Raw genomic sequence first — 22,656 nt, forward strand, 5'->3', positions numbered from 1 at the left:
ATCTACTGAGATGATCATATGTTATTTATTCTTCAGTTTTTTAGTATGGTGTATCACATTGATTGATTTGCGTATATTGAAGAATCCTTGCATTCCTGGGATAAACCCCACTTGATCATGGTGTATGATCCTTTTAATGTGTTGCTGGATTCTGTTTGCTAGTATTTTGTTGAGGATTTTTGCATCTATATTCACCAGTGATATTGGTCTGTAATTTTCTTTTTTTGTAGTATCTGTGTCTGGTTTTGGTATCAGGGTGATGGTGGCCTCATAGAATGAGTTTGTGAGTGTTCCTTTCTCTGAATTTTTTTTTTTTTTTTTTTTGTGGTACCCGGGCCTCTCACTGTTGTGGCCTCTCCCGCTGCGGAGCACAGGCTCCAGACGCACAGGCTCAGCGGCCATGGCCCACGGGCCCAGCTGCTCTGCGGCATGTGGGATCCTCCCAGACCAGGGCACGAACCCATGTTCCCTGCATAGGCAGGCAGACTCTCAACCACTGCGCCACCAGGGAAGCCCTCTCTGCAATTTTTTGGAAGAGTTTGAGAAGGATGCGTGTTAGCTCTTCTCTAAATGTGTGATAGAATTCACCTGTGAAGCCATCTGGTCCTGGACTTTTGTTTGTTGGAAGATTTTTAACCACAGTTTCAATTTCGTTACTTGTGATTAGTCTGTTCATATTTTCTATTTCTTCCTGGTTCAGTCTTGGAAGATTATACCTTTCAAAGAATTTGTCCATTTCTTCCAGGTTGTCCATTTTATTGGCATAGAGCTGCTTGTAGTAGTCTCTTAGGATGCTTTATATTTCTGCGGTGTCTGTTGTAACTTCTCCTTTTTCATTTCTAATTCTATTGATTTGAGTCCTCTCCCTCATTTTCTTGATGAGTCTGGCTAATGGTTTATCAGTTTTGTTTATCTTCTAAAAAAAAACCAGCTTTTAGTTTTATTGATCTTTGCTATTGTTTTCTTTGTTTCTATTTCATTTATTTCTGCTCTGATCTTTATGATTTCTTTACTTCTACTAACTTTGGGTTTTGTTTGTTCTTCTTTCTCTAGTTCCTTTAGGTGTAAGGTTAGATTCTTTATTTGAGATTTTTCTTGTTTCTTGAGGTAGGCTTGTATTGCTATAAACTTCCCTCTTAGAACTGCTTTTGATGCATCCCATAGGTTTTGGATCGTTGTGTTTTTATTGTCATTTGTCTCTAGGTATTTTTTGATTTCCTCTTTGATTTCTTCAGTGATCTCTTGGTTATTTAGTACCATATTGTTTAGCCTCCATGTGTTTGTGTTTTTTACATCTTTTTCCCTATAATTGATTTCTAATCTCATAGCGCTGTGGTCAGAAAAGATGCTTCATATGATTTCAATTTTCTTAAATTTACTGAGGCTTGATTTGTGACCCAGGATGTGATCTATCCTGGAGAATGTTCCATGTGCACTTGAGAAGAAAGTGTAATCTGCTGTTTTGGGATGGAACGTCCTATAAATATCAATTAAATCTATCTGGTCTATTGTGTCATTTAAAGCTTGTGTTTCCTTATTAATTTTCTGTGTGGATGATCTGTTCATTGGTGTAAGTGAGGTGTTAATGCCCCCCACTATTATTGTGTTACTGTCAATTTCCTCTTTTATAGCTGTTAGCAGTTGCCTTATGTATTGAGGTGCTCCTATGTTGGGTGCATATGTATTTATAATTGTTATATCTTCTTCTTGGATTGATCCCTTGATCATATGTCATGTCCTTCCTTGTCTCTTGTAAAATTGTTTATTTTAAAGTCTATTTTATCTGATATGAGCATTGCTACTCCAGCTTTCTTTTGATTTCCATTTGCATGGAATATCTCTATCCATCCCCTCACTTTCAGTCTGTATGTGTGCCTAGGTCTGAAGTGGGTCTCTTGTAGATGGCATATATATGGATCTTGTTTTTGTATCCATTCAGGGAGCCTGTGTCTTTTGGTTGGAGCATTTAATCTCACATTTAAGGTAATTATTGATATATATGTTCCTATTACCATTTTCTTAATTGTTATGGGTTTGTTTTTGTAGGTCCTTGTCTTCTCTTGTGTTTCCCACTTAGAGAAGTTCCTTTAGCATTTACTGTAGAGCTGGTTTGGTGGTGCTGAATTCTCTTAGCTTTTCCTTGTCTGTAAAGCTTTTGATTTCTCCATCGAATCTGAATGAGATCCTTGCCAGGTAGAGTAATCTTGGTTGTAGGTTCTTCCTTTCCATCACTTTAAATATATCGTGTCACTCCCTTCTGGCTTGCAGAGTTTCTGCTGAGAAATCAGCTGTTAACCTTATGGGAGTTCCCTTGTATGTTATTTGTCGTTTTTCCTTTGTTGCTTTCAATAATTTTTCTTTGTCTTTAATTTTTGTCAATTTGATTACTATGTGTCTCAGCGTGTTTTACCTTGGGTTTATCCTGCCTGGGACTCTCTGCACTTCCTGATATTGGGTGGCTATTTCATTTCCCATGTTAGGGAAGTTTTCGACTATAATCTCTTCAAATATTTTCTCGGGTCCTTTCTCTCTCTCTTCTCCTTCTGGGACCCCTATAATGCGAATGTTGTTGCATTTAATGTTGTCCCAAAGGTCTCTTAGGCTGTCTTCATTTCTTTTTATTCTTTTTTCTTTATTCTGTTCCATGGCAGTGAATTCCACCATTCTGTCTTCCTGGTCACTTATCCATTCTTCTGCCTCAGTTATTCTGCTATCCATTCCTTCTAGTGTATTTTTCATTTCAGTTATTGTATTGTTCATCTCTGTTTGTTTGTTCTTTAATTCTTCTAGGTGTTTGTTCTTTAATTCTTCTATGTTTTTGTTAAACATTTCTTGCATCTTCTCAATCTTTGCTTCCATTCTTTTTCCGAGGTCCTGGATCACCTTCACTATCATTATTCTGAATTCTTTTTCTGGAAGGTTGCCTATCTCCACTTCATTTAGTTGTTTTTCTGGGGTTTTATCTTGTTCCTTCAACTGGTACATAGCCCTCTGCGTTTTCATCTTGTCCATCTTTCTGTGAATGTGGTTTTGTTCCACAGGTTTCAGGATTGTAATTCTTCTTGCTTCTGCTGTCTGCCCTCTGGTGGATCGAAAAACCTTTTTAATGGCGATCACACACTGTTCGTTCCTTAGAATTTTTAGCCTAATAACTCTTATGCAAAGTGAGGGATAAACTGCATTACGAACACTGGAATCTAGGCCTAGATTTGTCTTGATGTGGGATTCAAGGTTTTCATCTGAAGAAAGTGTGTTAATAATATTCCTTGCTTGCCTCTGCATAAAATTGCTTTGAGGAAATATTTAGCTTATACATGAAATGTTTTTTAAATGTATGTATGGTACTATAATGCATTAATTCAAATATAAGATGAATTATATTTAATATGAAATTAATATATATATATTTGGTATATATATCCGATACACCAAAATCAGATACACACTCATGAGGTTTTCAAAAAACTATTCAAAATTCCGCTAATCAATCATAATCCTAAAATCAATCATTGATCCTAAAATTAATCCATAAGGATACATGTGTCATATGAGTATTGAAGACTTTTGAGAAGTAATATATACTTCCAATTTGTAATTTCAAAAAACATTTTAATGCGACTAACCCAGACACAATAGTTTATTAACTTCATGTTGACATATTTGGCTGGTCTTGGATTCTTCCAGAGGACATGTATTAATACAGAAAGACAGAGGTGGGAGAGGTTGGGCTCTTTGATATGGGTAGAGAACATTACATGGAAGGGAAACTAGGAGAGTATATTTTATCCAAAGAACATCTACTGTAGACCTAGCCAGTGGTTTTACCCACAGCAGCATAACTTCTAGGTGATCTGAAAGAAAAGGTTCTGGTGCATCCAGACTTTGGCCACATCACTACTATATGATAAGCTGAGACCTTGTCAGAAGTATTGCCTTCCTCCATCAGAGACTGATTGTGTTCACAACTTTTCATATATGCCTAATATCACTCTGGAACTCTGCAATTAGCAGCATCCACACAGCACCAGTATCACTAAACTGAATTCCAAGTGGGTAAGAGCTAATTTAAACAAGTATCCTCCAAGAAAGGAAAAGAATCCAACCTTTCAAGTGCTTCATCATATTACATAATATTCACCATAAGTTACATCCTGATTCACTTAATGACTCAGCTACTCTCGGCTTAAGCAATACATTGGGTTTTTTTTTGTTTGTTTTTTTGTTTTTGCTCAAAGTTCCAATTGTGGAACTCTTAACCAGTAGGTTTCCCAAAGTGTCTTCTTTGCCCAAAAAAGGGTGCATCCAAAATCAAAATGTAGTGTGTATATGATAACTCAGAGTCCACTAGAAAACTCTAGCTTCTATCGCTTTAGTATTTAATTTGAGCTCTAAGGCTCCTACAGAGAGTTAAATTAAGGGTCTCATGGTTGAATATGGGTCACTCCTCTCCTGCAGTTAGTTGATCAACACTTATTTTGGAAGCACTAAGGCAATTTGCAAATCAGAGGGCATCAAATTATTAAGTTGGCTAAAGTTTCAAACCGGCCAATGTTTTCCATACATCTGTTGTTGGAGTCAATGTTCAAAAATCTTTTTTGTGTGTTTCTGCATTGTAGTTATTTACCCACATTACCTTATGTTGAATAAGGAGAGCAAAGAAGACCTGAACTTGATAAAATGTCCCCTGAATGATCAAACCACACCTAATTTAAATATTAATAGTAAGAATTCCTATCCTATAAGGGTAAATTCTATGCAGGTAATCCTTCTACTACTACCAGATGTATCTGTACATTCATTGGCTGGGAATGAAACCCTAAACAACATCTTTGTTTAGGATTTAATGGAGTTTAAACCACTCCTTCATCTCTCTCTTCGATTTATCAACACAGTTGACTTGTAACTGGAGTTTCATATATTCAAGGACCTCTATGGCGCTTTGTTAATCAAAAGCAAACATTTAAATGATCAAGTAACTGCTCTGTCTTTTAGGGATGGTTCTAAAAACTGTGTGGCTCACTTATTTTCCTAAACTTTAAAAATAATTCCAAAGAACTACTGTCCAATATCTTTCTACTTAATATTAACATATTCTAAATTGAGAAGTTCAAAGTGATCTTATAACTTTGAAGTAAGAACTACAAGAGCTCAACAAATCAACAGAACGTTCTTTTTTCTTTCTTTATACTAGCACAAAAGAAAAAGTTTTTCAAGAACTGAAACCAATGCATAATTTTTGTAGAGAAACACTTTTACACAAACCATTGAAAATTAGTGGTTCATGGGTTCATAGTTAATGTTAAGTATCTATCTATCCTTCTTTGGGCACATCTCCAAATTCCAATTCCAGGGCCACACAATCTCAGCCCAATATTTCTACCATAACCCAAAGGATTCACAATCCTTTGCCTTCAGTTGTAACATAATATGAAGAATAAGGCACTTTCATGACTACTGAGTAGTCATTTTCTCCAAACACTTTCTCTTCCCATCAGTCATCTGTCGAACTCCCTCATCTGGCTACCTGAGTGACCAATGACTAACCACGCAAGAGGACTGACTCATCACAGACCTAGTCAACAGCTGATAATAGAATTAGTCCATAAGAAGCTACAAGGGCAATAGTGTAACCCAAACTCAACAGAGAAACAAGACTCTGGGGTTCCAGTGGGCTTCCTGGATGACCACTGATAAACCACTTAAATTCAAGGGGCCTCATCATAAAATGAGGAGTTAAGCCTAATAAGTAACTCTATTATCACATGTATTACTCGTGGACATCTTAAATATATCCATATCCAAAAATAAACACATCAATGGAATAAATAGAGATACATGAACAAACCCAAATAACTGCATGCATTTGTTTTTATAGAACAAGTAGCATCACATAACAATGCTAAAAATGTTGCATTTAATAAATTATGTTTGGGTGATTGATACCCTCTTAAAAACAACTTAATTGCATCCCTAGCTTACTTATTAGGCTAAAATAAATTTCTAGGTGCCCACAAATGTAAATATAAAAAACTAAAACTATAAAATTTTAGAAGAAAACATAGAGAATAGTTTCATCATATCTGTATGGTGAAACCTTTTCTAAATATGTCACAAAACTTCTATGGAAGGACATACTGATTATTTGACACATTCTAATTTAGAAATTCCATAATAAAACCAAAGATAAAGTCAGAAGACAAACAGAAAACTGAGATAAATATTTATACTACTTACCACATGGGGTTGATTTCTTTAATATATAAAGATATCTGACAAATCAATACGTAGAAGGTAAGCATATCATTACTAAGTAGTTATATATGAAAATGTAGTACACAAAATGGAGTATTAAAAGGGCTTTTAACATATGAACTATACACAGTCTCATGCAAATGTTCAGATATCACTTCTGGAGTTAAGAGTTGAAGCAATGTCATTTGATTTTTTTTTTAACAATTTTTCATTGACTCTAGCGTGGAAACCACTGAATTAGACATTGCCTAAGATCCACTAACCTCTGAAGTTATGTCTTCGTCTGTCTGTGATCCAACCTGCTTTACTATACCATCTTCCCGACCTGACCCACCAACACCCAACGCCATAGCAATCCTACAAGAGGCCCTCTTCATTTCTTTAACGGAGGAGCTAGATGTGTTTGGGGGAAAATCAGTCACGTACTGAAACTGGGACTCGTTCAAATTCATGCTTGAGGCCTCAATTACAGGTCCTCAATACTTTAAAAATTGGGGGCATTTCATTGTCACATTCACTTCAGCTTCATCATCCTGAGTGATTTCCACTTCCTCACGCCTCCTACTCAGCTTGTTGCTTGTTCATTTTTACCGGATGACCTCATCTCCTTAACTCACAGAAGAAACAGAAGTCAGCCCTTGATTTCCTGACCACCCACCATCCCATCCCCAAATGCAAACTTCCTAGCATCCCTATCCTTTTTTTTTTCCTCATTTTGGTGTCAGAGGAAGATATGTCTCTTCTGTACAAAGGAAGCACCTTTATCTAAGTTCTGAATCCCAGAGGCTCCTTCTACCTCAGTGCATTCTGCATTATTTTTTCTCTTCTCTCTCTTACATGAGCAACCTTTTCCACTGCCTTCTCTTCTAGCCCATTGGTTCTCATCCGGGAATAATTTGCCTCCCTCCCCAGGGTATTTTTTCAATGTGTGGAGACATTTTTTTTTTTTTTTTTTTTTTTTGCGTTCGCGGGACTCCCGCTGTTGTGGCCTCTCCCGTTGCAGAGCACAGGCTCCGGACGCGCAGGCTCAGCGGCCATGGCTCACGGGCCCAGCCGCTCCGCGGCATGTGGGATCTTCCCGGACCGGGGCACGAACCCATGTCCCCTGCATCGACAGGCGGACTCTCAACCACTGCGCCACCAGAAAAGCCCTGGAGACATTTTTGATTGTCACGGGGGGGTGCTACTGTACTGGCATCCGGTCGGGATGCTACTGATATCCAGCACACAGGGGCCATGGATGCTGCTAAACATCCTACAAAGCACAAGACACTCCACCACCGGCAACATGCCCATACAGATTGTATTACCTGGCCCCAAATGTGCCAAGGCTTACAGATCCTGTAGCCCATCAACATGTTTGGTCTTTCCTTCCTTCCTTCCTTCCTTCCTTCCTTCCTTGCCTCCCTCCCTCTCTTCCTTCCTTCTTCTTTCTCTTTCTCTGACACACACAAACACACACACAACTACATTTTAAACACATTTTTTCCTAGACCCTTCATCCCTCTCTAGCTATTCTTATCTTTCTCTTCCTTTTTTCTTAGCCAAACTTTTTGGGGAAAAAAGGACTAAAACCCATTGTTCTCCCTTGTATCTAACCACTTAAGGCAATCTGGCTTCACTGAAATCATTCGAGCAAAGCTCACTAATGACTTGATGTTGCCAAATCCTAAAACAAGTCTCAGTCTTAGCATAGAAAACTTCTCTGAGGCATTTGGTCTTTGCCTTTTTTCTTTTTTGACAAGTCCCTCTTTAAAACTCTTATTCTATGTCTTTGCACCTTACATTCCTACATCTTGGAATAAAACCTTTTTCATTCTCCTTTCCATGATTCTACACCTTTGTTTGTGGCACAATGATATTCCTTATTCTTTCGTCTCTTCTAGTCTTCTAAGGCTATATTTTCAATTTCAAGCTTATTATATCTACCACCTAAAGGCTGATGGAATGTAAATATATAATTTTAAACAAAACAGTTCTGTGGAACTCAAGGCAAATATAACCAACCATCTGTGAGGGTCTCATCCTGTATATCCCCAAAGCACTTCAAATTTTGAATGTGAAAAATGAACTTACATTTTTACACTTGAAAATAATGTCCATTTTTCTGTATTTTCTATCTCATTACACACATCATTATCTAATCTCCAAAGCAAAAATCCAAGCATGAACCTGGAAGCCTTTCCATTCCCTATCATTCCATACAACTAATCATTAACAAGGATTATGAAATCTACACCATCAGTACCTCAAATACGTCCCATCCAAATGTGTTGCTGCTAGTGCCTTGGTTTAGGTACCCATCACCCCTCATTTGGTTAACTGTAATACCTACTAACTGATTCCCCCACCTCTAGCCTCTTTACACTGCTTCAAAGGTCAGCTTTTAAGGCTTTGCTCCAACATGATCTCCCCTCCCTAAAAACCTCTCTTAGTTCTTCATCGCATGGATCAGACTCTGAGAAGTTTTACCAAGCACACAAAGCTCTAGTACTCTGACCTTTGCCAAGTTCTTAAGCCTTATATCTTCTACTTTGGTCCTTCCCCTTTGTGTTGCAGTCATACCAACTGCCTTATACTTTCCCAATCTCATCAAATTGTTTCCCATCTCCTTGTCTTTGGTTTTTTTTGAATTTTAAAAAAATATTTTATTTATTTTTGGCTGCACTGGGTCTTCGTTGCTGTGTGCAGGCTTCTCATTGCAGTGGCTTCTCTTGTTGTGGAGCACGGGCTCATGGCACGTGGGCTCAGTAGTTGTGGCTCGCGGGCTCTAGAGCGCAGGCTTAGTAGTTGTGGAGCACAGGCTTAGTTGCTCCGCGGCATGTGGGATCTTCCTGAACCAGGGCTCGAATCTGTATCCCCTGCATTGGCAGGCAGATTCTTTACCCCTGCACCACCAGGGAAGCCCACCTTTGACATTTTTTATCTTGGTACTAGACTTGTATTCTGCTTTCAAGACTTAGGCAGGCATCTCTCTAGAAAACACTCCGCATTCTTTGAGAATTGCTCTCTCTCCTCCTCATTGCCTTTCTACTTTGGACTCGCTTTAAATGTTACATCTGTCACCCCTTATTCCAATTTAAAAATACATTCTTGGGGGCTTCCCTGGTGGCGCAGTGGTTGAGAGTCCACCTGCCGATTCAGGGAACACGGGTTCATGCCCCGGTCTGGGAAGATCCCACATGCCGCGGAGCAGCTGGGCCCGTGAGCCATGGCCGCTGAGCCTGCGCGTCCGGAGCCTGTGCCCCGCAACGGGAGAGGCCACAACAGTGAGAGGCCCGCGTACCGCAAAAAAAAAAAAAAAAAAATACATTCTTGCTTCTCCTACTGAAGTATGGCTTGTTGAGGAAGGGTCTGTGCCTTAGGTGGCGGGGGGGGGGGGAAGGGGGGAAGGGGGGAAGGGGGGAAGGGGGGAAGGGGGAAGGGGGGAAGGGGGGAAGGGGGGAAGGGGGGAAGGGGGGAAGGGGGGAAGGGGGGAAGTGGGGGAAGGGGCAATGACATAGTACTAGAGCCTGGAAAAACACTCAGGACGAGGTGCTCAAGGAATGTTTGCTAAAGGAAGAAAAAAGGTAGAGAACAAGGCAACTATAAAATGGGGGAAGGGGGGAAGGGGGGAAGGGGGGAAGGGGGGAAGGGGGGAAGTGGGGGAAGGGGCAATGACATAGTACTAGAGCCTGGAAAAACACTCAGGACGAGGTGCTCAAGGAATGTTTGCTAAAGGAAGAAAAAAGGTAGAGAACAAGGCAACTATAAAATTTTTACTAATAAGCCAAGAAACACAGTCTAACAATTTTTAAACTTCAGTATCCATAGCATTTACGAAATGTCTACATACCCTGGTGGTATACTGAGCTCTGTGCAAGGCAAACTAGTTTAACTGGTGAGGTGCGTTTTAGGTAAATATAAAACTAATAACTAATCTTTCATATTACTCAATTTGATGCAATCCTATCATCTCGGTAGCCACATTAGTGAATTACCATAGCCACAAAGTATCCCTTTCTTTAGCATCTCAGTGGATATTGACTTGCCCCAGTTAATTTTGGTTCCTTAGAAACAAGAGCCAAGTTTCTTCAAGTGTGTTCTGAGGAACCTAGTTCTATGAAACTTCCTCAAATAAAAGGGTCTCCTGTTCAATCATGTTTGCGCAACGTACATGTCATATCTCTCTTTTGGAGACGGAGAATGTCCATTAGCATCTAAAAAGATCCAAGAAAGTTATAAAGTAAGGAAATCTTGTTTACACTTGTTGAGTGTAATGTTTCCATGAACTCATTTGATCATGGAACTTCTTTCATGCCTTGTCTGTAAAATCTCATGAAACTAGTGCTCTGTGAAACAAGCTTTGGAACACTGGTCAGAAGGCTGGTTTGAAAACATCACAACTTCACCTCCTTCCTGCCATCAATTCTGTCCTGCTCCACTGACCCAAGTGAGGCACGGGGCTGGGAATACTGTCTGGAGGGATGTATATTCATTCCACAATCCCTCTGCTTATATTTGTTTAATTGAAGTGGAAACAATCTTGCACTTTAAACAAATCTGACTTTTCATAATATATCGTAGAACCAATATGATATGATTATTTTGCTATAAGAATCAGCAGGCAAGGGGACATGCCTTAAAGTCACTTTAAAAGGTCTTCCATCAAGACAATTATCTGAAAGTAAAGTGAATAAAAAGCTGAAGGATCCTGTTTCATAAATAGGTAGCATGACATCAAGCTTTTCCATTTCAACAGGAGTCTGTACTGTAGCTACAAAGAATTATGGAGCTGAAAGGAATTTAGAGATCACTTAACTCAGCCAATTCATTTACCAGTGAGGATTTAAGGCCCAGAGAAGATAAGAGACTTAACAAATATTCATATACTTAGAGGAGTTGACAACACAGAGCCTGTGATTTTCACTTTAGTGCTTTTCCTACATTCCACTTCCTGCTAATGAATTTAAGTCAAGGAATAGAGTTCAGGGTTGGAATCAAATAAAACATACATTGATATTAAACTGATACATATTCAGTTTCCTGTCACTTATAAAATGCTGTCATGGGCATCATTCATTATTCCCATCTGCCCTGCAAGGTGAGTCAGGCCGTCCTTGCTTCCTTCTTACCAAGATTTACAACCTAGCCCTAAGTGAAAAGTTCACCAAGCCTGTGAGATGATGCCTCATTAAAATGTACCGAAACTTAGTTGTGCTTTCCAGGGATGCACCCAGGAATAATTTATATAAACCAAAGATGGGGTGCATACACTTCAGTGGAAACTGTGGTTCTGAGAGATTCGTGGGAAACCAGAGGTCCTATTAGGCTGTTTTCTGCTGCTGCACGGCACAGGCAAAATGCCCAACTCTTAATGGCTAAAAATACACATTTTCAGAAATCCAAAGCGTTTAATTTAAATCAAATCTAACAGAAAAGACAAGCAGTCTGGTACATGGGGAGCTCTTCTAAAACCACTCTCTCGAAGACAAAAGAAAATAAGACTGGTATTGAAGTGGGGCCATTCTCCAAACAGCTCCCATCTGCTGGAACCGAGGCCTCACTAAACGCAGACGATTAGAGCTTCATGGAAGATTAGAAAACATTCTATTACCAACAGCTCTCCCAGATGCACAGAAACAGGTCAGTGCTATGTAAACACCTTACACCGCTTCGTAAACAGATAAAAATATCCAACCAGTTTGGTGTAAACAGATCAACAGTAGGAGAAGCCAGCATCCTTCTCAGACGGGGCTCTGTGGACAAGCAAAGGCTCAACGTTTGCTGATCTGGAAGTGCATTTGACTGTTCTCATTTAAGTGGTTACTTTTCTGAAATCAGGCCATTTGTTGAGAAGCCAGTGGCAGGATCACAAGGAAGTCAGGGTGGTGCATAGCAAGTTCCAGATACTACTTGGTAACTTCTAGCTCTGCCCCATCCTACTTCTGAGACAAACAACTATTTTCAGGCTATAATTTAAAATAGGAGCTGAAGAGGGTGGACGTGAAATAACAAATGGCTGAGAGCTCTTGGGCAGACTGTGGGGATCATGAGACAGGAAATCTGGGGTGAAGACAAAGCCTGAGCACGAGTTCATACCACCCATGATTTATGAAGTATCCGGCATATTCGGCAGAGTATTTAATTCTCTCTCACTCTACCACAGTATCCTACTCAGCCAACCTCTCCTATCTGCCTTCACACTTATCAGGAGGAAAAGGGAAGTAGACCATGAACAGAGAAGGGGTTCACCCCCCAAAACCTGTGTGGTATTGCAAGGAACAATTGGATTGGACCCCCCTTGCTCTTTTGTTTGTTTGACTTAATTTTTTAAATTATTTATTTATTTATTTTTGGCTGTGTTGGGTCTTTGTTGCCGTGCACGGGCTTTCTCTAGTTGCAGCGAGCAGGGGCTACTCTCCGTTATGGCGCACGGGCTTCTCATTACGGTGGCTTCTTGTTGCAGAGCACAGGCTCTAGGCGCGTGGGCTTCAGTAGTTGTGGCACGCGGGCTCAGTAGTTGTGGCTCGGGGGCTCTAGAGCACAGGCTCAGTAGTTGTGGCACACGGGCTTAGTTGCTCCGTGGCATGTGGGATCTTCCCGGACCAGGGCTCAAAACCCGTGTCCCCCGCATTGGCAGGCGGATTCTTAACCACTGCGCAACCAGGGAAGTCCCTGGCTTAATTTTTTAAATTGAAGTAGAGTTGATGTATAATATTATATAAATTACATGTGTGCAATATAGTGATTCATAATTTTTAAAGGTTATACTCCATTTATAATATTATAAAATATTTACGATACTCTCCGTGTTGTACAATATATCCCTATAGCTTATTTTAAACCTTATAGCGTGTACCTCTTAATCCCCTACCCCTTTATTGCCCCTCCCCCCTTCCCTCTCCCAACTGGTAAGCACTAGTTTGTTCTCTACGCTAATTTAAAAAGATACATGCACCCCATTTTTCATAGAAGCATTATTTACAATAGCTAAGATATGGAAGCAACCTAAGTGTCCATCAACAGATGAGTGGATAAAGAAGATGCTGTATATATGCAATGGAATATTACTCAGCCATAAAAGAATGAAATTTTGCCATTTGCAGGAACATGGATGGGCTTGGAGGGCATTATGCTAAGTAAAATAAGTCAGACAGAGAAAGACAAATACTGTATGATATCACTTATATGTGGAATCTAAAAAATACAACAAACTAGTGAATATAATGAAATAGAAGTGGATTCACCTTACTTTGAAGCTCTTTTCATTGACACCCAGTCTTTACTGAGTTCCTTTGAGTGCCTGTCCTTTTACTAAGCATGTGAATCGTAAAGTAGAGAAAATATGGTTCCTGCTGTCAAGTAGTGCACTTTATATATTTAAATATATTTTAAAACTGTGTAATATTTTAAACTATCTGCCCATTTGGAATCCCTGCAGCCTATAACGGCAGGTGAAGAAGAAAGGCAGATCACATATATATTAAATATAGTACAACACACTTTCACCCACAAATATGTGACTCCAGTGGTCAGTTTTGACAGTTTTCAAGAACCATGGATCTGATACCTCCAAGTGCTCTCGCCTCACATTCGGCTACAGCTGCAGTGACGAGGTGCATGTGAGCCGCCGTCATCTTTGCACAGGTGTGGCCGGGACATGCTTCATCTCAGGCACTGGCCCCTCCTCTCCAGCCTCCTTCCCAGTATCTTCTCCTACCAGGAGGCATGGGAAGCCTGCATAGACTATTGGCTCAAAAGCCAAAACGCAGAAGAACTGACAACCTGTGAGACAATCCTTGGAAACGGAGAAGAGAAACTCACGGAAAAGTGCTTTTTTTCCTTTCCTGCATCAGACTGGCAGTTCTGAGATGTATTCCATAAAGGTTCTCAGATCGCCATGGTGAAATCGCGCATCTGTCACATGCAGCGATCACCAACTGGACGACACATCTTGTATTAATATTCCCTGCTTCCTGGCTGCGCTCTACTGGGCTCTCACGTCTGCTTTCTGGGAGCATATTCCATATAGACCCCTGCCAGCAAACTTTATCTCAGGTCAGCTTTGGGGGAGACCCAGGTTAAAACAATTCAAATGGTCCCTTGTTGCTTGAGTTGTTTACTGAAGTTCAGCGAAACTGAATTTTTTTACATTTTCTTCATTGGTCCTTCCCTTAGACACAGAATTGTAGGAATCTGGCAAAGACCTCACCCAGAGATTAATCACTATCTTTTACAAAAGTTTCTCCTTTACTTGACTCCTCCATGGAGCTAGATCTAAGAAGGAAGGAAGGAAGGAAGGGAGGGAGGGAGGGAGGGAGGGAGGGAGGGAGGAATCGAAACGTATTTGTGAACTCCTTGACTGAATCTGAGAATCCATGGCATTTTTGAGAGACCATTTCCTATGATTAAGTTTTCATGACAATGAAGAATTCTATGCTTTGTTTTCATTTATTCTTTGTTTTCTCTTTTTTAAGCCTCTAACTCTTCTTTCTGGTCAGTTGTGTGGTGGGACGTACAGCAGAGAATCGGGGATGGTACAGAGGGAAGAGTCTGGACACAGAGTCCATTCGAGCAATGACCCAGGCTACACTGGGAGCCGTGGGGACAGAGACTCTATTAGAGGCACCACTAGAGCTTAAGTAAAGAGTCGTTTTGTGCGTCTTTAGAAACCTCACAAACGGAACATACTGTATACCCTGCAAATTCAATTTTTCACTTGCTATTCATGAAAACTTTACATACCTACTTGTCCTCTTAAAAAGCAGCATAAATGTTACACAGTGTAATGATGCTACATCTTGCTTAGTCATTTTTCCTGCTGAAGGATATTTCAGCCTCTTCAGATACACATCAAACTGACAGTTATTACCAGGCAAGGAACTAGGATTGGCTTGGTAATCAAAGGAGGAGTAGCCTGCATCTATGAATGTTAATGTCCTCACGTGAAAAGACGCTCAACATTATCATCAGGGAAATGCAAATCAAAGCCACGATGAGATATCACCTCACATCTACCAGAGTAGCTATCACCCAAAATAAAACAAATAACAAGTGCTGGTGAAGATGTGGAGAAGAGGGAGTCCTCATGCACTGTTGGTGGGAATGTAAATTGGTGCAGCCACTATGGAGAACACTACAGAGGTTCCTGACAAGGTTAAAAATAGAACTATCATAATACCCAGCAATTCCACTCTGGGTATTTACTGAAGGAAAGAAAAACACTAACTCAAAAAGATATATACGCCCCCGTGTTCACTGCAACGTTAGTTACAAAAGCCAAGGTATGGAAGCAAACTAAATGCCCATCAATGGATGGATGGGTAAAGAAGATGTGTGTGTGTGTGCGTGTGTGTGTGTGTATTACTAGGAGAGACTGTTCATAACAGAACAGATGTCTCCTGACAAGTAAGTTATTGGTACAAGCGAACTACATTACTGCAATAATGCTAAGATTCAGACTTAAGCTAAAGACAGTAAGAGAGAGCGGGGGAGGGCGGCAGGGAGAGAGAGAGCAAATTGAGTAAGAGAGTGACATACAGTTTGTTCTGAGTCCACATCCGACCCTACCACACTGACGTACTCTGGGATATATCAAGGCAGCACAGCCCTCAGAAAGCTAAGATACGCCAGCTTGAAAAGGCCAATTTCTGGCATATTCATTTGTCAACATCTTAACAGCAAGCACCTCTATTTTTCCAAAGTCTTGTGCATATCAAAATGTTTTCTATGCCAATTAAAGGCGGTATTTCCTTCATTCCATCACGGCAGATTCATAGAATCATGCAATGTACAAGATTTTGAATCACTTAGAATTTTATCCTGGTGTTAACTATGATGCTTTTTTTCATTATTATCGAATTGTGCGAAAGTAAGTCTAGTAGAATTAAGAGGACAGGTTTTAGAATTAACAGGCTTTCTAGAGAAAGGTAAAGAAGGAGTTTACAGCTAAATATCCCCATAGGAAATGGAAGCCTTACACATGAAGAAAAAAAAAAGAGCTTAGAGTTTAGGATGTAAGCGAAAGTAACAGATGCAAATGAAATTTACTGCAAAAATTTGATAAACAGTTTCATAAAAATATGCTTTCCTTAAATTCACCAAATACAATTATTAAGATCCTTAATATATAGCAATAAATCCTATTTAATTATGTCACTATATATGTGTACGGTTGCAGTAGAAAAGATACGCGGTGTTTTCCATTATATACAAAGTAATACATTCCTTGGGCTGTAAACTGCTCTCAGAATATTTTTCAACTATCTAACGTTGTTTGCATCGTTATCTTAGATTCAGGTTGATGGTTACACACTGCTGTTCTTTCTTAGGAATTCACCCCCATTCAATATTGTTGAGGCTGTATTTTAGGGAAACTTGAAGGCATTTCTTCTGCATACCCTCCTTGCAATCATCCCATTTCTTAACACACAGTAGTGTTTCAGAATAACCTACTGTTCATCGTCTTCTGTAGGTGTCCTGCCACCAAGGATGGCTTCAGTGGTGCTTGCATTGTTCTGTCTTGCAATGCAATACTAGGTGATAATCATTTATGCCAAACCAAATAAAACCACTCCGAAAATGTTTTAATTAGGATTTTTGTCAATCAAAACTAGGCAGCCACTTAATAGTTTAAACATGTTCACTATTAACAGACCTCCAGTTGTCTGGTAAATGGTTGCCAATAACTCAAGCACTCAGTAAGGCATTTGAAATCCATGATGTGTCTTTCTACTTCCTAATTTATTAAAACTAGATTTTAACAGACTTTGATGATGATTTTGGATCTGATTATCTTGTGACAAACCAGTCTTGTGACTGCTTTCTCTAGCTAATAAGTTAGTTTTTAAAATTTTGTCATCTTCTTGGACATAGAATATAAAGGAGTTTATGAAAATCTCTCAAGGAATTTTGATGAAAGTCATAGTGTATAGAATCGTAAGCATTTTTTTTCAGAAGAAGGTAAACATGCTGTATACTGAATTATGGACAGACTGAAGAATAGACAGTGCTGTTTCTTGCAGCTGTCCTCCTGTAGATAAGAGGTTGGAAGTTACTTGTGAACGTGAAAAAAAAAAACAAAACTAAAGAAACAACAAAGACCCTGTACATTTGAGACTTGGAAGCACCAACAGAGTGTGCTGAACTAATCAGGTCCCAAAGCCAAACACTGTTCTTGTCATTATTCATATGATAACAAGGTTTAGCTTAGGGTATAAAGGTAACCCTCACCGTAATGAGCAAAAATTTCAGAAAAAAAAAAGTGTAAAAGTACAAACAGGTATTTCCCTGAACCACTGCTACCAGGAGGGATGTTAAACTGTGTAAAATGAAAAGCAGCTAAATATGGTTGGATTCATTATTTACAAATTGCGCTTCAAGCCAAGAGGGAACTCTTCTCATGAGAAAATGTGGGCTATAACCTCCCTCTTTGCTGCAGTGAAGCACACAGTTCAGAGGGAGCTGAGAACGAAACTCACAGAGGCAGAGGCCTTGGAACCCGGCCATTCCCATGATAACAGACCAACTTGGCAACCAGCACTCTCCAGGGCACTTTAAGCGTGGATAAACAGTGAGTAATAAATGTTTAATATTTGAGGCAAACTTTGAGCAGTTGCATCATCAGAGATGTGGATGGACCTAGAGTCTATTATACAGAGTGAAGTAAGTCAGAAAGAGAAAAACAAGTATCGTATATTAATGCATATATGTGGAATCCAGAAAAATGGTACAGATGAACCTATTTGCAGGGCAGGAATAGAGACACAGAGGTAGAGAACGGATGTGTGGACAGAGCGGGGGAAAGGGAGGGTGGGATGAATTGGGAGATTGGGATTGACATATACACACTACCGTGTGTAAAATAGATGGCTAGTGGGAACCTGCTGTAGAGCGCAGGAAGCTCAGCTCAGAGCTCTGTGATGGGAGGGGGTGGGATGGAGGTCCAAGAGGGAGGGGATATATGTATACACACAGCTGATTCACTTCGTTGTACAGCAGAAGCTGACAAAACATCTTAAAGCAATTATACGCCAATAAAAAACAAAGATGGAGAATCTGAAAGTAGTTTTAAGGGCGCTGGATGCTAGGAGTTTGCTACATCACTTGTGGAGTAGAGAAGAATCCGAATGGAAGCGGCAACAGGCCTGGAAGGGTCATTCTCTCAGTGACAATGACAAAGTGTTAGCAGGATTCCCCATGAAGAGGAAATGGAAATGGAATCTCCTATCAGACATATTTAATGTAGCCATTTGGTTCTCTTTCTAGGGTGCAGAGACACTCTCAATAAATCTCTTTAAAATATTTTTCTACAGTTCTTTGTGTCAGGAAACCTAGAAATACTGCCCAGATGGGTCCTAATTCCCAGAAGCCTCACATTAAAAAAAAAAGATTACGGCTTCCCTGGTGGCGCAGTGGTTGAGAGTCCACCTGCCGATGCAGGGGACACAGGTTCGTGCCCCGGTCCGGGAAGATCCCACATGCCGCGGAGCGGCTGGGCCCGTGAGCCATGGCCGCTGAGCCTGTGCGTCCGGAGCCTGTGCTCCGCAATGGGAGAGGCCACAACAGTGAGAGGCCCGCGTACCGCAAAAAAAAAAAAAAAAGAGTAATATAAAAATTCATCATCAGAACAGGAGCTCTCACAGAGAGGAAACTATGAGCTGGTTACAGAAAACAGGGTAAAAAGTGGACTTCAGACTTCTCCTGGGGAGAACACAGACTGCTGTTGCTAAAATGAAGACACAAGGTCTTACCAGGCTGATGCGGGACTGAATCAGAAGTTGAGACCTTTGTGAATCTATGAAGCCTATGAAGATGGAGGGGGGCCTGCAATTCCGGCTCTGGTACTTGGAAGACACATCAGGGAGGTCAAGGGGCAGCTTACTGACAGCTAAGAATCTGAATGTCCTTACTGATCAGGCCAGAAACACAAATACAGTCAAAGGGGTCATTTAATTCACAGTCTCAAAAAAGACAGCAAATTATGAGTGAAAGATCAGACACTCTAATCGCACAGGCTCTGGCTTTCTTATTTCACAGTTTAGAAACATCGGAAAGAAAATGAACAAATGTCTAAAAGGCTGACTGCATATGCTTACAGATAACAAAATAATTGTAGAAACTCTAATATTGAGTAGAATTCATGTTGTAGCCTATATTTTCCTGATATGTTATATTCTTCACATCTGCAAAAAGAACATTATAGCTGAAAACAAATTAATGTATGTAAAGGCAAATTAGGGCAGCGTCAGTAAGGTGGAACCAGCCCTGAACTTGAAGTCAGGAGGCCTGAACTTTGGTGTGATTATCTAAAAACTGACTGTCTGACTCTGAGGAAAAGAAGAAAACTAGTATAAATGACACACTTTGCCAGCCCTGAGCATGTTGCTGTGTATATGCTGTGCCACTTATTCATCTTAAAACCTCTGTGAGCGACATAAATGATTGCTGTTTTATAGCTGAAAAAAGTTCACACACTATTGTCTACGTTGGAAGAGAATCAATGAAGGGATTTCTCCACGAGTATAAGTCTTTTTTTTTTTGGTGAGCAGAAAAGATCTTCATCTGGATCCTATTACATGACATGATCAGCATTGTCATTTTCAGATAATTTCTGATAACTTGATTCCTATCTTTATCAGATATTCACTAAAAGATTCAAAGTCAAATGCATTTTGTTCTTTAGGTTGAAGCAAAAATTTAAGTTGGGAATCCTAGGCCCCACAGAGGGTGGATTGAAATCCACTGTTTCGGTTGTTTGAATCAGTGATTCTGTGTGTCAGCAGGAAAAAACCTGATAGAATGTTTTAAAATGAGAAAATACATAAATATTGCTTAGGCTATACACAAGGAAAGCTGTTATTAATATTGCAGATCATTTCTTTTCCAGGCATTTAGTAAATGTTCTCAAATAGTTAAGATGCGTATTTTGGACACCTTTGCAAGTGAGAGTAAGCATTTGCGTTAAGTCAGAGTAGGCTGTCTTCAGACCTGAGAGTGAAGGTAAAATCAAATCTCAGTTATCTAAACTGTCCTCAAGATGTGAGGCCTGGGTCACTCTCAGAGTAATTTCTCAGATGAGATAACTCATTTCTAAGGGCCTTTTATGGGTCACAGTTTGTACATGGGTCATGGGTGGCACACGCAAAACAGGTGATTGCAGAGAGTTTAATAAAGAAACAGGGAAGCATCCAAAGCTCTCACCCCGTGGGCTTGAAGGGGCAAAGGAAGGGAGCTGTCAACAGATGCTTGTCAAGGGCTGTGACTTTATTTTCTTTTCTTTTATCTTCATATCTCTTGCTGTGCTTCCATTGGCCATGCCAGCTGGAAGACAGAGGGAAAGAATGGTCAATGAGTCCAGAGCAGAGTGGTGAAGGGTGGAAAGCAAACAGGTATCCAAAACAGATGCTATTCTCATAGAAATTCATTTCACCATTCTTTTAATCCTTCATTGCATGCACATTTGTGAGCACCAGTTACGTTCAAGATGTAGTACTTCATGGAAAGGTTGATATAGGAAGAGGAAGGAGAAAAAACTCATTAAAAATTGTCCATGTTCTCAAGGAGTTTACAGGATATAGTAAGTACACAAATAACAGAAGGCAGAGTATGACATGCATAAGAGAAGTACAAGGAGGGGTCATGGAAATTCAAAGTAAAGAAAGAATGATTGAAGCAATCAGGAATGGCTTCGTGGAGGCACTGCATTTGAACTTGGTCTTGTAGAATACGCAAGACATTGTCAGAAACAGGTGATGGAGCTATCCCACAAGGAGGGAAAAACGTGCGGGACAAGGGGATGGGAAGATGTAAGCCATGTCCAGGGAAATCTGACTGGAACACTGTGTGCCTTTGACACATGGGAGATAAAATTTGATAAAACCAGTACAGCTGCCCCATCCCAAACATACACGTATGTTCATGTACATGCACACACATCTGTTTATTAAAACAAGGCTATGCTAGTGCAAAACTTCAGCAAGTCATTTCTGAGTAAAATACAAATGCTGTGAAAGTGAATTATATAATCCGATATTAGTGTATCCTCTGGTGGAAGGCAAAAATCCAATATGCACCCTGGACATTATTTCTTTTTTTCTAGCTTTATTCTAACTAGCACTGTTTCCTGTGCATGACTGCTGTTAGGATAAGAGCACCATCTAGTGTGTTCTGGTCTTATGTTAAGTCCAGGACTTCTTATCTGCTTCTAATGTTATTCAAATAATCTCAAAGATACCAAAACAAACAAACAAGCAAACAAATAAAACCTCCCACCCATTTTGGGGAGGCTTTACAACTTCCAACTTGGTAGATGGAAATTTGTTGGCATTTGTAGCATTTCTAAAGAATCCCCCTGAAAGAAAATTGCCCTGTCTCATTGGTAACTGAGATGAGAAAAGTTTAAATAGTATTTCTCATCATTTTCCAGTTCGCCCAATTTGGCAACTAAAATATATATATTTGTAAATATATATAAATATATAAATATATATATATATACCAAAGTCAATTCATTTTCAGTGGAGAACAAAGGACAATTTTTTCTAAGTACAATCTTAACATGTAAATTAAACAACTCATTACACATTAAACTAATGATCACCATTAAATTATATTTAATTATATAATTAAATTATATAATGTAAAACAACATTAAAGGTATAAGGACTATTTTAGCAACTGAATATGAAGATAAACTTTGAGCCACACATCTTAAATTAACTCAGAAAAATAATCAGATTGTGAAACAGGCAAGCTGACACTCAGGAGACGCTCAATCCTGTTTGCCCTGCTTGTCGCCTGTATTAACAGAAGACAGGAGAATGAGGAGAGGTGTAAACAAGCCACAGATAGCGGAGAAAGCAAAGAAGCGAAAGCAGAGAAAGATGGAAGGCATTTGGGGAGGCAGGAGTGCAAGTCACACATTCTATCTCCCCAGGTCCCATCCTTAAAAAGTTTAAGTTTCAACATCAGAGTTAAAATCCCTCAATGATTTTTAACTAAGCCAATAATTTCATTATTAATCAACATTAAAAATATAACAACATAACCAAAAAGAACCATAACCAAAAAGCAGACAGTATTCAGCAGAGACAATGCCCACCCCCAGCTAGGTATTCCGCAAAGTACCCAGAACGTCGAAAGAGAGAACGCAGCTTGTTCTTTGGTGCCACAGCGATTAAGTCACTCTTCTAACTATTTAAATTTTTGTCTGTTGATACATCTGGAAAGAGCTGATACAAGCTCAAATGAAGGCCAATCCAGCCTTTCCTGATGGAATATTTCATGTGGAGAATACGCAGATTGAATGTCAACAAAGAGCAAGTACGTTGAGGTTGCATCTCCCATTGCTTTCTAGGTCTATGCTTTCAGGACCACTGCTTTGGATGGGAACTTGGTCTTCAACTAGAGTAGGACGCTACC

Source organism: Delphinapterus leucas, chromosome 21, assembly GCF_059928025.1.
Source record: "Delphinapterus leucas isolate spDelLeu-1000000601 "Yukka" chromosome 21, BTC_Dleu_Yukka2, whole genome shotgun sequence".
Lineage (NCBI taxonomy): Eukaryota > Metazoa > Chordata > Mammalia > Artiodactyla > Monodontidae > Delphinapterus > Delphinapterus leucas.